The 13,225-nt window shown below is 45.6% G+C and overlaps 2 pseudogenes across 2 annotated transcripts; one reads left to right on the forward strand and one right to left on the reverse strand.

The window, feature by feature from the left end:
- Positions 1-984: 984 nt before the first annotated feature.
- Positions 985-3,861, forward strand: LOC308525517 (alanine--tRNA ligase, mitochondrial-like; annotated as a pseudogene). The gene is made up of 3 exons: positions 985-1,201; positions 2,218-2,230; positions 2,316-3,861. The product of its transcript is annotated as an alanine--tRNA ligase, mitochondrial-like (transcript).
- Positions 3,862-3,864: 3 nt separating this feature from the next.
- Positions 3,865-13,070, reverse strand: LOC308525518 (lysine-specific demethylase 4D-like; annotated as a pseudogene). The gene is made up of 2 exons: positions 13,022-13,070; positions 3,865-4,795 (listed from the first exon to the last, which is right to left on the reverse strand). The product of its transcript is annotated as a lysine-specific demethylase 4D-like (transcript).
- Positions 13,071-13,225: the final 155 nt, after the last annotated feature.

Below are 13,225 nucleotides of genomic sequence, written 5' to 3' on the forward strand. Positions count from 1 at the left end.
TTTATTTTTTAAATGACAGAGTGTGTAAATCAGCGGCCACCTCTTGGATTGGGTTGTTTAAGACTCAGAAGAAGACTTGTTTGTGATTTAGCCAACTGAGTCCGAGGCTTAACCATATATCCGTTCCTCACATCTCACCCTTCTTTTATTTATTTTTTTTATTATTTTTTTTAAAATATATTTTATTGATTTCTTACAGAGAGGAACGGAGAGAGATAGTGAGAAACATTAATCAGCTGCCTCCTGCACACCCCCTACTGGGGATGTGCCCACAACCAAGGTACATGCCCTTGACCAGAATCAAACCTGGGACCTTTCAGTCCACAGGCCGACACTCTATCCACTGAGCCAAACCAGTCAGAGCCCTTCTTTTATTTTTTAAGGAACTATAATGAAAGTTTTTAAGCATCAAGAACAAAAAGCTACCATAATGAAAGCAAAACTTAAGCATCAAGAACAAAACTCTGGCTATTAAAACAATAACAAGACAATACCAATGCAAACCCCAAAACATTTTAAAACTTGGACATAACATTTTTAAAGCTAGTAAGAATAATAAATAAATGGCAATGCAAAAAGCAATAAGTGAGTTTCTGCTAAATGCAAGCTTCTTTTGCTGATTTACTCAGAGTCCTCAGACTTGGCTGAGAGAGTAGCTTCCACTTCTTGCTTTTCTACCATCTGCTGGGCATCAGTTGTTATCTTCTTTAGCTGACACCATGTTGGCACCTCAGTCCCTTGCACAGCCTTCCTTTTCTTCTTTTTTCCGCTTTTCTGTCATCGGGACAAATCTAAGTCTTTGGGACGATGCGACAAGGAGCTTCTCTGGGTCCATTGTGGTGACTCACGTAATACTCTGGTACCCAAATTGTCTGCACTGCTCCTTCTAAGGGTCCCTGTTTGGAAATAAAACAATGGCAATCCAAAACAGTAATAAGTGAGTTTCTGCTACATCTCGGAAGAAACAGACACGCCACCGGACGGATGTCTCTGCTTCTGGCTGTCCAGCCTCAGGTCACTGACCTGCAGGCCTTCTCCATAAGGCAGGACGGACAAGGCCGCACACAGGGACCGCTTGGTGCAGCTCAGCACGATCCTGCTTCTTTAGGCCCTTGTGTCTGGGGGATCCGGGTATGTGCTCGGTTCTTTGAGCCAAGGGACATCCCACGGTGTCTTCCAGGAACTGGAGGGAGCAGCGCTGGTAGGCAACTAGCCTTCTGGGGCACAGCGCACCCAGGCCGAGGCCAGCAGGGAGGGCGCGGGTGCGGGGCTGAGCAGACCCTGACCATGCTGTCAGGAGGGCCTAGTGGCAGCAGCTGTGGAGGCGGCGGGAGAGTCTCGCTGACCCGGCCCAGGCTCAGGCTGCCTGTCCAGGGAGATGTTGTCCAGGAAGAAGAGCGCGGCCTGGTGGTGCCGCCAGTCCCCGTGACTCCGCAGTGCCATATGTTGGGGTCCAACACCAGCAGGTCCAGGGGTTCCCATAGGTGTGGATGGAGTCGGCAAAGAAGGAATGACAAGGAGACAGCATTCTCTTGATCAGCAGCCCAGCCAGGTTCTCTAGTCAGGTTCTCCAGCCAGGTTCTGTCAATTTATGAATTTCTGAATTTCTTCCTGCCCTGTCCCCATTTGTCCATGACCTGCCATTTCCCTCATCTCTTCGCTCAACTACATGAAATACAGCATCTTTTGCAACATTTGCGATTGCATTTTGTTCTAATGCTGCGTTTTCCTCCAGGATATTGGGAAGGAAGGTGCTAGAACCTAGAGTTAAGAAGGGAGGGATATTTGAGAGGAGACTGATTTTATTACCTGGTCAGTTTTTTATAAAATGACTTGTACAACCTCAAAACCGTAGGAACACAGAGAACCCTGTGTCTCCACTTTCCCTACACTTCAAATTCACAAAGAACTGAGGAAATAAAACAGCTGATGAGAATTGACAGCCAACGAAAACAAGGTCAAAAGGCTCAGGAGAGATGTAAACAAGGGGTACAAGCTAGATTCAGAGGTTGTCTTCAGTCCATGGAGAATCAGGGCATGAGACTCTCAGAAGCAAATAACAGTAACCAAACCCCTGTCTCTGCAAGGCGATGGCTCCATAGAAGGCAGGAATTCACACAGGCAAATGGGAATTCAACACAGGCCCACACAGAGGTATAAGGCGGTCCCCCAAACAGGCTTGTGTTCGCTGTGTTTTCTGTTTGTTTTTGTTTTCAGATTATCCCAAAAGGTAAAAGCTCGCTATGTGCTAATTCCCAAGTTGAGAAAGATTGCTTTAAGAGGTCGCAGAGGATGCCCTAGCTGGTTTGGTTCAGTGGAGAGAGCGTGGGCCTGCGGACTGAAGGATCCCAGGTTCGATTCCTGTCGGGCACCCCGCTGGTTCTTTGTCGGACCCTCCGTCGAGCCGTGAGGTTCTTATAGAGGTCTTGTGGGCATCACCCGGCTTCCTAGGCAGCCTGGTACCGGTAGTGGTGGAGACACTGCCCTGTCACCTCCTCCAGGGAGACACTTACCCAGAGCTGCAGAACTCAGCCCAGACAGCCAACCTGGTGTTGGAGGACGAGGCAGCCTTCCTGGCCTCCCTGCAGCGGTGTTGGTCGGCGGATCATCGATCGGACCCTGAGGCGCCTGGGACCTTCTGATGTGCTCCCTGCCGACGTGGCCTGGTCCTTGTCAATGTCTGGCAGCCTGGGGCTCCCACTGGACCTGGTAGAGCTGATGCTGGAGGAGAAAGGGGTGCAGCTGGACTCTGCTGGGCTGGCGCAGCGACCCAGGAGGAGGCCCAGCACCGGGCCCAGCAGGCTGAGCCAGCTGAGGAGCAGGGACTGCGGCTCAACACCCATGCGCTGGGGGAGCTGCAGCGCCGAGGGCTGCCCCCAACCGATGACAGGCCCAGGTACCACTACTGCCTTCGACCCCGTGCAGGTTATGAGCTTGGCACCTGCGAGGCCCAGGAGCTCCAGCTACAGACAGAGGACTGAACAGCCGAGGCCTCTGTGGGGCAAGGCCAGCGCTGTGGCATCCTCTTAGACAGAACCAACCTCTACGCTGAACAGGGGGTCAGGCTTCAGACCAAGCTTACCTGGTACGGGTGGGGCAGCAGGATGTGCTGTTCCCGGTTGCACAGGCCCAGGTGTGTGGAGGCTTCATCCTGTGTGAGGCTGTGGCCCCTGAGTGCCTGAAGGTGGGGGATGCGGTGCAGCTGCACGTGGATAGGTCCTGGCGTCTAGGCTGCATGGAGAAGCACTCGGCCATCCACCTGCTAAACTGGGCGCTGCGGCAGGCCCTGGGCCCTGGGCCCTTGCACAGAACAGCGAGGCTCCCATCTCAACCCCGAGCGGCTGCGCTTTGCCGTGGCCACCCAGGCCCTGCTCACCCCAGAGCAGCTCCGGGCAGTGGAGAGCACGGTGCAGGAGGCTGTGCAGCAGGACGAGGCCGTGTCCATGGAGGAGGTAGCCCTGGCACACAGTGCCCATGTCCCTGGCCTGCGCTGCCGGGATGAGGTGAACCCAGACCCAGTGCGGGTGGTGTCAGTGGGGGTGCCCGTGGCCCAGGCACTGGACCCAGCTTCTCAGGCTGCACTGCAGACCTCTGTGGAGCTGTGCTGTGGGACGCACTTGCTGACACAGGGGCTGTAGGAGACCTGGTCATTGCTGGGGATTGCCAGCTCAAAAAGGGCACCACCGCCTGCTGGCCATCACTGGGGAGCGGGCCCGAGAAGTGGGCCAGAGCCTGGCCCAGGAGGTGGAAGCAGCCACAGAGCGACTGAGTCGGGGCAGCCGGGACGTGGTGGAGGCCCAGCAGCTGTCCAAGGACATGGGACGCCTCATCGATGCTGTGGACACCTCTGTGATGCCCCAGTGGGATCCGGAGTTTGCCCACTGCGCCCACTAGGCGGCGCCTCTTAGCCGGGGCCTGAACAATCCACTCGAGTCCCCTGTTCCTGAGGACGACGACCACTTCCACCACCACCTGTGCCAGTTGTCTGGGCTGGGCAGGTGGGCCCGAGGTTGGCTGTGAGGATGGGTCTGGCTTCAAGGAGCAGAGGGCCGCGGCAGCCGCGGGCTGGGCAGCAGAGGCAGAACCCAGGGCCAGCGGGGGGCGCAGGCTTGGCTCGCGCACAAAACCCGGAAGCCTTGGTGGCCGCGGGACCCATGGCCAGTGCCCACTGATCAAGGGGTGTGCGTGGCCCAAAGGGGCTGCAGGTGCCTCAGGCCCAGCGCAGATCTCCAGGCCGCCCTGCCCTCCCTCCAGACGCTCAGCTCCTGGCTGCCCGGCGCCGTGGGCTCCACGTGGTCCACAACAGTCCGGTCCTCTCCGCGTTTCCACCGCTCATAGCGCTCGGGCTGCAGGAGGCGCACGAACACGTCCATGGAAAAGCTCACCCGGGCCTCCCCGCAGCTGCACTGAGAGGCCACTTTGCCATAGTCGACCCATCGCAGGGTGGCAAAGTTGATGGCCTCCGCACAGTGGAAGCCATGGTTGAAGCCAGCGTGGTAGCCATAGGGAAAGGTCACCATGAACTCTCCAGCCTCCTGAGTGATGCGGCTGAACGGGACCCCGTTCTCCTTGAGGACAGTGGGCGAGATGAGGGCCACCTTGTGCCGCAGGAAGGCCTCGCAGCCCCGAGAGCTGCCCGGGAAAAGCTCCCTGGCCAGGCGCTCCAGGCGCGGGCCGTGCTCTGGGGGCACCGCGCACCACGTTTTGGGCTCCCCGAAGTGCAGGTAGTTGATGCTGTAAAGGTCCATGTCCTCCGAGTGCCCAGCGACCCTCCACACTCCTGCTCCAGTAGGTACTGAATGGTTCCCAGCGTTTTTATCACATATAGAATCACTGATTTTTTTTTTTTAATGACATAACTTGGTTGTATAAAGGTTTCTTCAAATATTTTCACTCCAAATCCTCAAAATCCTTGGTGCCTGGGCCAGATACTTTCAGCTTTTCCCCAAAATGTGGGTATTTTTCCTGGAACACCAACCCCCGCCACCTGCTGGACAGGAGTGGACATTACAATGCTATGGACTCCTGGTTTTGAGTTTCTTAGCTAGGCCTGCTCTGTCTGTGGATTCCATGTAAACAATATATTTTTGAAATATATTTTTTCACACTGGATGAAAGGTCATTATTTTAAATCTTAGTGTCTAGATGCCATGTTCCTCAGATGCTAAGGTTTTAAATAAATAAGCACCAAACTCCCCAAATCCCAAAGTCTGCTCTGAATACAGCTAAGGTTGCCAGAGAACTGCATGAAGCGACTATTATCGAACACATAAATATTAACCACCACAACAACATAACTTCTCACCTCTGTCACACAGCACCACCTATTCGAACTAGAACTCTAGCAACTACAATTATAAAAATATCTCCCAACTTGCCAATTCATTCAGAAACTACATCCAAGATTCAGCAGTTTCTTGCACAAAACAAATGGGATATTTTCATTGACAGTTCATTAAAAAATATTAGTATGATAGATGTGAATGAAAAAACAATTTTATTCAATCAGGTCCAATGTAATTGATCAACCACATGCTCCAAAATGTTCTTTATCACTGCTAGTAAACCTTGTTTTATCATCTCACTAAAGAAAACTATTTTCAGTGAAAGTATTTCTTTGAAAGCTGAATATGAAAATACACAAAACCCCATAAATGCCTCAATAAACTGAAAATTTGACCAAATAAAATAAAAAAAATAATCACCAAAACAAAAGGTAAAGATTTAAACATGTTAGACTCCACTTTAAATGTAAATAGTCTTGTCCTAACCAGTTAGGCTCAGTGGATTGGAGTTTCTCAACCTGTGGGTCGTGGCCATCAGAAAACAAATATAGCATATCAGATATTTACATTACGATTCATAACAGTAGCAAAATTACAGTTATGAAGTAGCAACGAAAATAATTTTATGGTTGGGGGGCACCACAACATGAGGAACTGTATTAAAGGGTCACGGCATTAGGAATGTTGAGAACCACTGGTACAGCATCAGCCTGTGGACTGAAGGGTTCCAGGCTGGATTCCTCTCAAGGGCACATGCCCCGGTTGGGGGCTCAATCCCCAGTAGGGGGCGTGCAGGAGGCAGCCAATCAATGATTCTCTCTCATCATTGATGTTTTTATTTCTCTCTCCCTCTTTCTTCCTCTCTGAAATCAATAAAGAACTATATTTTAAATGTAAATAGTCTTGCTTTAATTTCTTTTGAACATTTTTTTGCCAATCCTTAATTCTTTTTTTAAAACATAATTCTTTATTGTTGAAATCATTACATATGTCCCCATTTGTCTCCCATTAACCCCCTCCAGCCTGCCCCCTGCCCCAGGCCATTATCACCCCATATATGCATGGCCTCATCTGTGTCCATGGGCCATGCATATATGCATACAAGGTCCTGGTTGATTACTCCCACTCACCCTCCCCCTCCTTCCCTCTGAGATTCCACACACTGTTCCATGCTTTCATGTCTCTGGATCCACTCCGTTCATCAGTTTATTTTGTTACTTAGATTCCACGTATGAGTGAGATCATGTGATACTTGTCTTTCTCTGACTGACTTATTTCACTTCACATGATCCTCTCCAGGTCCCTCCATGCTGTCTCAAAGGGTAAGAGATTCTTCTTTTTTCACTGCTGCATAACATTCCATGGTATAAATTTAAATATATATACAGTGGGGCCTTGACTTACGAGTTTAATTCGTTCCGTGACGGAGCTCGTAACTCAAATTACTCGTTATGTCAAATCAAAAAGTGAACGAGTGAGACACGTGATGCTGGGCTGATGTTGTGGCGTTCACTGTGACTTTCGCTGTGCCAACTAGTGGGGGGTATCTGAAGCTGGCTTGTAACCCGAATTTTAGCTCGCAACTCAAAGCAAAAAATCGGCCGAGAGATGGCTTGTATCTCGAAAAACTCATTAGTCGGGACACTCGTAAGTCAAGGCCCCACTGTGTGTGTATATATATACATATGCATATATATATATATATATATATATATATATATATATATGCCTAACTAATGGACACAGACTACAGGCGGGTGAGGGCATGAGTGGCGGGAGAGGGGGGTAATATGGAGATAAGGACACAGATGTAATCAATAAAAATTAATCAATAAAAATTTTAAAAAAGGATGGAGGAATAAAAAGGCAATTGTCCAATAATATGAAATCTCAATTTTACATGAACATTTTCCAAGATCCAAAAATATGCTTTCCCTTCAGACTCAACCTCAAAATGAAGCAGCATGGATTGCAGGTCTGGCTCTATGTGTTTCATCACAAATTGAATTCTCTCAGCACCATCTCTATCCAATCTGTCAACATCCTCCAAAACCATTTATGTCCAACTCTGGTCTACTCCTTCAGTTTCCCTTAAAATAAAAAGATTTTTTTTCATCATAAAAATCTTCCTTTAACAGCCTTGCCCAAGTAGCTTGGATGGTTAGAGCATCATCCTGATATGACCAAGGTTTCAGGTTCAATCTCTGGTCAGGGCACATACAAGAGGCAACCTATGAATGCATCAACAAGTGGAACAACAAATCTCTCTCACTCTCTCTCTCTCTCTCTCTCGCTCTCGCTCTCTCTCCCTCTGTCTCTCTAAATATCAACAAACAACAATTTAAAATCATTTGCTTTAAAACTTTCAACATGACAACATAGCAAAACTAGCTGAAGATATAGGTGCATATGTATATGTATATGTGTGTGTATATATATTTATTTTTAATGAAATAAATACATATATTCAATTTTAATTTAGGAGAAATGGAAACTCCATCTATCACAACTTCTAAGGTAAAAGTAAAAAATGTTCCCACAATTAAAAACTAAATGCTTTAAACTTTTAACAGAGAAAGTTCTCTCTTTCTATCAATTTCACATTTAACAAGAAAGAGAAGGAATGGAATAATACATAGCCTACCTTCCACTAATCTGAAAGTGCTTTCTCACTTGGAGCCATCCTAAAAGGGAATAGGCTGATGGGCCAGTAACATTTTAATCCAACCAGGCATATCCTAATCCAATCCCATGGCTCCTCATTGTAATTCAAAATAGAATTAAACTTAAAATTAAAAGCTACCAAAGATGAGGATCCAGAGATATTTCCAGTCAGGAAAGAGAAAGATGAGAAACTCCAGCTAGATAATTTCACTTAATCATTTATTCAAATAAATATGAAATATGGCTCAGTGATTGAGCATTGATCTATGAATCAGGAGGTCACAGTTTGATTCCTGGTCAGGGCACATGACCAGATTGCGGGTTCGATCCCCCATGTGGGGCATGCGGGAGGCAGCCAATCAATGATTCGCTCTCATCGTTGGTGTTTCTATCTCTTTCTTCCTCTCCTTTCCCCTCTGAAATAAATAAAAATATATTTTTAAAAAATATGAATTGAGTGATTAGAATGCTTAAGGTATTGAGATAGCTTCAATAGAGAATTTTAAAAAATCAAGACTTAGACTGTTTTGAAAAAATGTGCATTTCCATAGGGAAGATAAGACAGGCACAGAAATAGCACTAATTGATAAGTTGGATTTGAATACTGACTGCGATATTTACTAAGTGGTGACAGTAGTTCCTCCTTATCCACGGGGGTTCTAAGACCCCCCAGTGAATGCCCGAAATTATGAATAGGTATACTTTGTATTTTTCTAGACATATCTATAGTAAAGTTTATTTATAAACTAGAGGCCCAGTGCACGACATTCGTACACTCAGGGAGGAGGGGGACGGGAAGGGGTCCCCTCAGCCTGGCCTGCACCCTTTAGCAGTTGGGGAAGCCCTCAGGAGATGTCCAACTGGCTTAACACCACTGCACTCGCCAGCCATCAGCCGGCTTGTGGGAGTGCACTGACCACCAGGGGGTATCTCCTGCATTGAGCATCTGCCCCCTGGTGGTTGGTGCATGTCATAGCGACCAGTTATTCTGCTGTCCTTGATTTGCATATTACCTTTTTATTATATATTTATAAATTAGGCACAGAAAGAGATTAACAGTAATAGCTAACAATAATGATAACTATTTTAATTACTTGCAGAAATGTCTCAGATATTTCACCCATTTTAAAAAAATATTTTTAATTGGTTTCAGAGAGGAAGGGAGAGGAAGAGACAGAAACATCCATGATCAGAGAGAATCATTGATCAGCTACCTCCTGCATGCCCCCTACTGAAGATCGAGCCTGCAACATGGGCATCTGCCCTTGACCGGAATCGAACCTGGGGCCCTTCAGTCCATAGGCTGATGCTCTATGCACTGAGCCAAACCAGCTAGAGCTCAAATATTTCACTCTTAAAAAAAATGCTGGCTTGCCCTGGCTGGTCTGGCTCAGTAACTAGAGCGTTGGCCTGCAGACTGAAGGGTCCCAGGTTCGATTCCGGTCAAGGACACATGCCCAGGTTGCGGACTCAATCCCCCGTGTGGGGTGTGCAAGAGGCAGCCAATCGATGATTCTCTCTTATCATTGTTGTTTCTATCTCTCTCTCTCCCTCTCCCTTCCTCTCTGAAAGTAATTTAAAAAATGAAAAATTAAAAATAAAGAAAAATGCTGGCTTTAGGGCAAAATAGCTAACTATATAAATAGAGAAAATGTTTTCATGTTAAGGAAATATCCATTGGTTCCTATGTGGGGATGTGTTTAAAACAAGACAGGTGAATATTGTCAAATACCTATCAGCACCTGAAAATGGCCATATAACTTTCTCCTTGGATCTACTAATAAGATAAGTTATGTTACTGATTTCCTTATTTTAAAGCATCATTGCCTTCCTGGGATAAGCCATTTTAGTCATTATATTATTCTTTTAATGTAGTTAGATTGTATTAGCTAATTATTCATAACTTTACTAATTTTTATCATGCAATTCCTCATTTTTTTTCTATCAACATTGTGTTTACTTTAAAACTTTGAATTTTTTTTCCTATGCCAAATAGATTTAGAAATGTCTCCTCTTCAAAGGTTTCCCACATTTTCTTGTGGAATCATCTAGTACTGGTGGTTTTGGAAAAGGCAGATCTTTTGATGTCTTTTGATATTTCTTACATAGAAGGTTTTTTGTTTGTTTTTTATTGATTTTTTTTTTTTTTTTTACAGAGAGGAAGGGAGAGGGATAGAAAGTTAGAAAGATCGATCAGCTGCCTCCTGCACACCCCCTATTGGGGATGTGCCCGCAACCAAGGTACATGCCCTTGACCAGAATCCAATCTGGGACCCTTCAGTCCGCAGGCCGATGCTCTATCCACTGAGCCAAACCGGTTAGGGCAGAAGATTTTTAACTTCTGAAATCAGGTTTAGTTCATTTTTTCTAGAAAAGTATCTATATTATTTGAGCTTTTTGTTGATTTTCCAGTTATATTATTTTATAATTTATCTAGCTCAGTAATTTCTGCATGTTTTTATTAATTTCTTCCTGCTGCTTTAGGTAACTTTGTTTTTTCCGGATTTTTTAAGGCAGAAGCTTAATCCAGTTAATTTCATTGATAAGATTGAAAATTTTCCTCAATCCTATTTTAACTGATCACATCTATTGTTATGTGTATTTCATTCGTTTTGAAATCTAAAAACATTTCCATAATGCTTATTATGTTTTAGACATCCATTTTATCACTTTACAAACATTAGCTCATAGAACTGTCATACTAATCATATGAGGTTGATGCGATTACTATACCCATTTTACAGTTGAGGAAACTGAGTCACCTAGAATTTAAGTGATTTGCTAAGGTCACACAAACTGGTATAAGTTAAACTGGAATTCAAAACCAGGTGGTATGGCTCCAGAGTTCATAGAGTTAACAAATATTCTGGTTCCCTATTTCCAGCAACCTACATCTGTTCCTGTAACCTACAAGTCAGTCCATTGAAAATGTTTAACTTTCCAAAAACAAAGACTTCCGTAGTTTCTGATTTTTAACATTCATGTCTACTTTTATTGCATGGAAATTAAGAATCCTGATTTTTTTCTCTGCTTTGGAATTTATGAATGTTTTCTCTTCAGCCGAATACTAGTTATACTATTAATTTTGTGATTGATCAGATCATTGGCACATTACAAAAGGGAGCATTCTATTACCAGGTACATAAATTCTACCTTATTGTTCTTGTTGTTTAAGCTTTCTGTATCCTTAAGCTTGTCTATTTTATATGTTGCTTTTTGTCTTGCACAACACAAAGTAAAAGAGGCCTCTGAACATCCAGTTCCGATGTGTGGCCAAGGTTTGTCCTCACATCAACACCAAGAATGCTCAGGGCACCAGCAGGTTGTCCCACAGTTCAGCTCAGTTCTGACACTACATTCCTGGAGAAGCATCAGATCTCACAACTACAGGGCTCAGTCCTACAAAATTGCCATCGCCCCCACCCGGCCACGGCCTTCAGATGCCAGTCACAAGCCCAGGAACTTCTGACCCATTGGCTATAAATCAGGGGTTCCTGGACACCTGCTTGGGTCTTATTAATTTGTTAGAACACCTCACAGAATTCAGAGAACATTTCACTTACCATGTTACCGGTTTATTATATAAAGTTATTGTGAGAGTCGCCAAAGGAGGAATGCAAGAAGCCAAAACGGGTAAAGAATTATGAATTTATGAGGTCATCTGGAAAACCAGATAGGCTGGGCCCCAAATTGGGGCCAACACCCAGGGACAGGGAGTCAGAGATTTTAAGGGACTCTAGGGGGGCTTTTTCTGGGTGGAGCGTTCCCTGGGCGGGTCCTGAGGGAGAGATAATGGTCTTAGCAAGTGGAATGTGGTCTAAGCAAAAAGAAAGTTCATTGTGAAGTGGGCTAAAGGTCAGGTCCCCGGAGGGGGTGTTGATTTCCACATTGGATCAGACCTAACAGTTACAGCTCAAGAACAGCCAGATGGAAAGGTGCACAGAGCAAGGCTTGGGGCCAGGTGAGAAGCATCCATGCCCTCTCTAGTAACACCACACACACTCCCAACACCTCCATTTCTTCACCAATCAGAAAGCTCCCCAAATGCTGTCCTTTTTGGGTTTTAGGGAGGTTTTGTTCCATAGTCATGAATAATTAAGTCACTGGCTAGTGGAATTGATTGGCTCTCCATCCCCTCTTTCCTCCCAGGAGATGGGGGTGGGGTATGGGTTGGGGCTTCCAACCCTCTCATCACAAGGTTGGTTTCTGGGTGAATACTTCCCATCTTTTGGTTGCCAAGGGGCATTCTGAAAGTCACCTCATTAATATAACAAAAAAGTCCTGTGTAGCTCTCAGCTCTTAGGAATTCCCAAGGGTTTTAGGAGCTCTGTGCCTGAAATAGGGATGAAGACCCAATATACAGTCTATACCTATTATAACTCACAATATCACATAAACATATCCTATTTTTAATCTGTTTCTTTAAACCTGTTTTATTTTCTGAAATCTATCCTTATCAAAGTTGCATGGGTATTCAATGACGGCCATATTTTCATGGTGATACTTGCCTTTCAGCCTCAATTCTAATTTGTCTGATGTTAGCCCCATAACTCCTGCTTTCTGTTTGTATTTGCACCACAGAGTTTTGCTTGTCCTTCTACTGGTAACTTCTCTGAATCACTTTGCTTTAGATTGTTAAAAGATAAACTAAGGTCATTTTAAAATTCCAAGGATTCAGAGCAGGCAGCATGCAGGGAAGCAGGTGGGAAGGAGCTCGGAGGAGCTGGGCAAAAGGAAAGGCCTTTCCAGGCAGAAAGGAGCAGAAGCAGGAAGTCACAGAGGCACCACCTGGGTGGGCTATTGAGAAGTTACCTTCCCTTAGGCACAGTGGTTCTCAACCTTCTGGCCCTTTAAATACAGTTCCTCATGTTCTGACCCAACCATAAAATTATTTTCGTTGCTACTTCGTAACTGTAATGTTGCTACTCTTAAGAATCGTAATGTAAATATCTGATATGCAGGATGGTCTTAGGCGACCCCTGTGAAAGGGTCGTTTGGCCGCCAAAGGGGTCGCGAGCCACAGGTTGAGAACCGCTGCCTTAGGGGACAGAGGGGCCCATCAGACAGATCACCTAACTGGGGATCATCAGGCGAGTCCTGATTGACCGGCTTGGCTTCCATTTCTGGGAAACTGTTACTAAGTTAAGTCTTGGTTTGGTGAGGTGATGCCTAGCATGAGCAACTCCTATATGGCCCTGTTTCCTTGTTTTTAACAGCTGTGTGTCTTTTATATCACTCTGAATTTTGAGAAAGCATTGTAAGGATTTTACCTTTCT

This window comes from Myotis nattereri, assembly GCF_964212035.1.
Source record: "Myotis nattereri genome assembly, chromosome: 9".
NCBI classification, from domain to species: domain Eukaryota; kingdom Metazoa; phylum Chordata; class Mammalia; order Chiroptera; family Vespertilionidae; genus Myotis; species Myotis nattereri.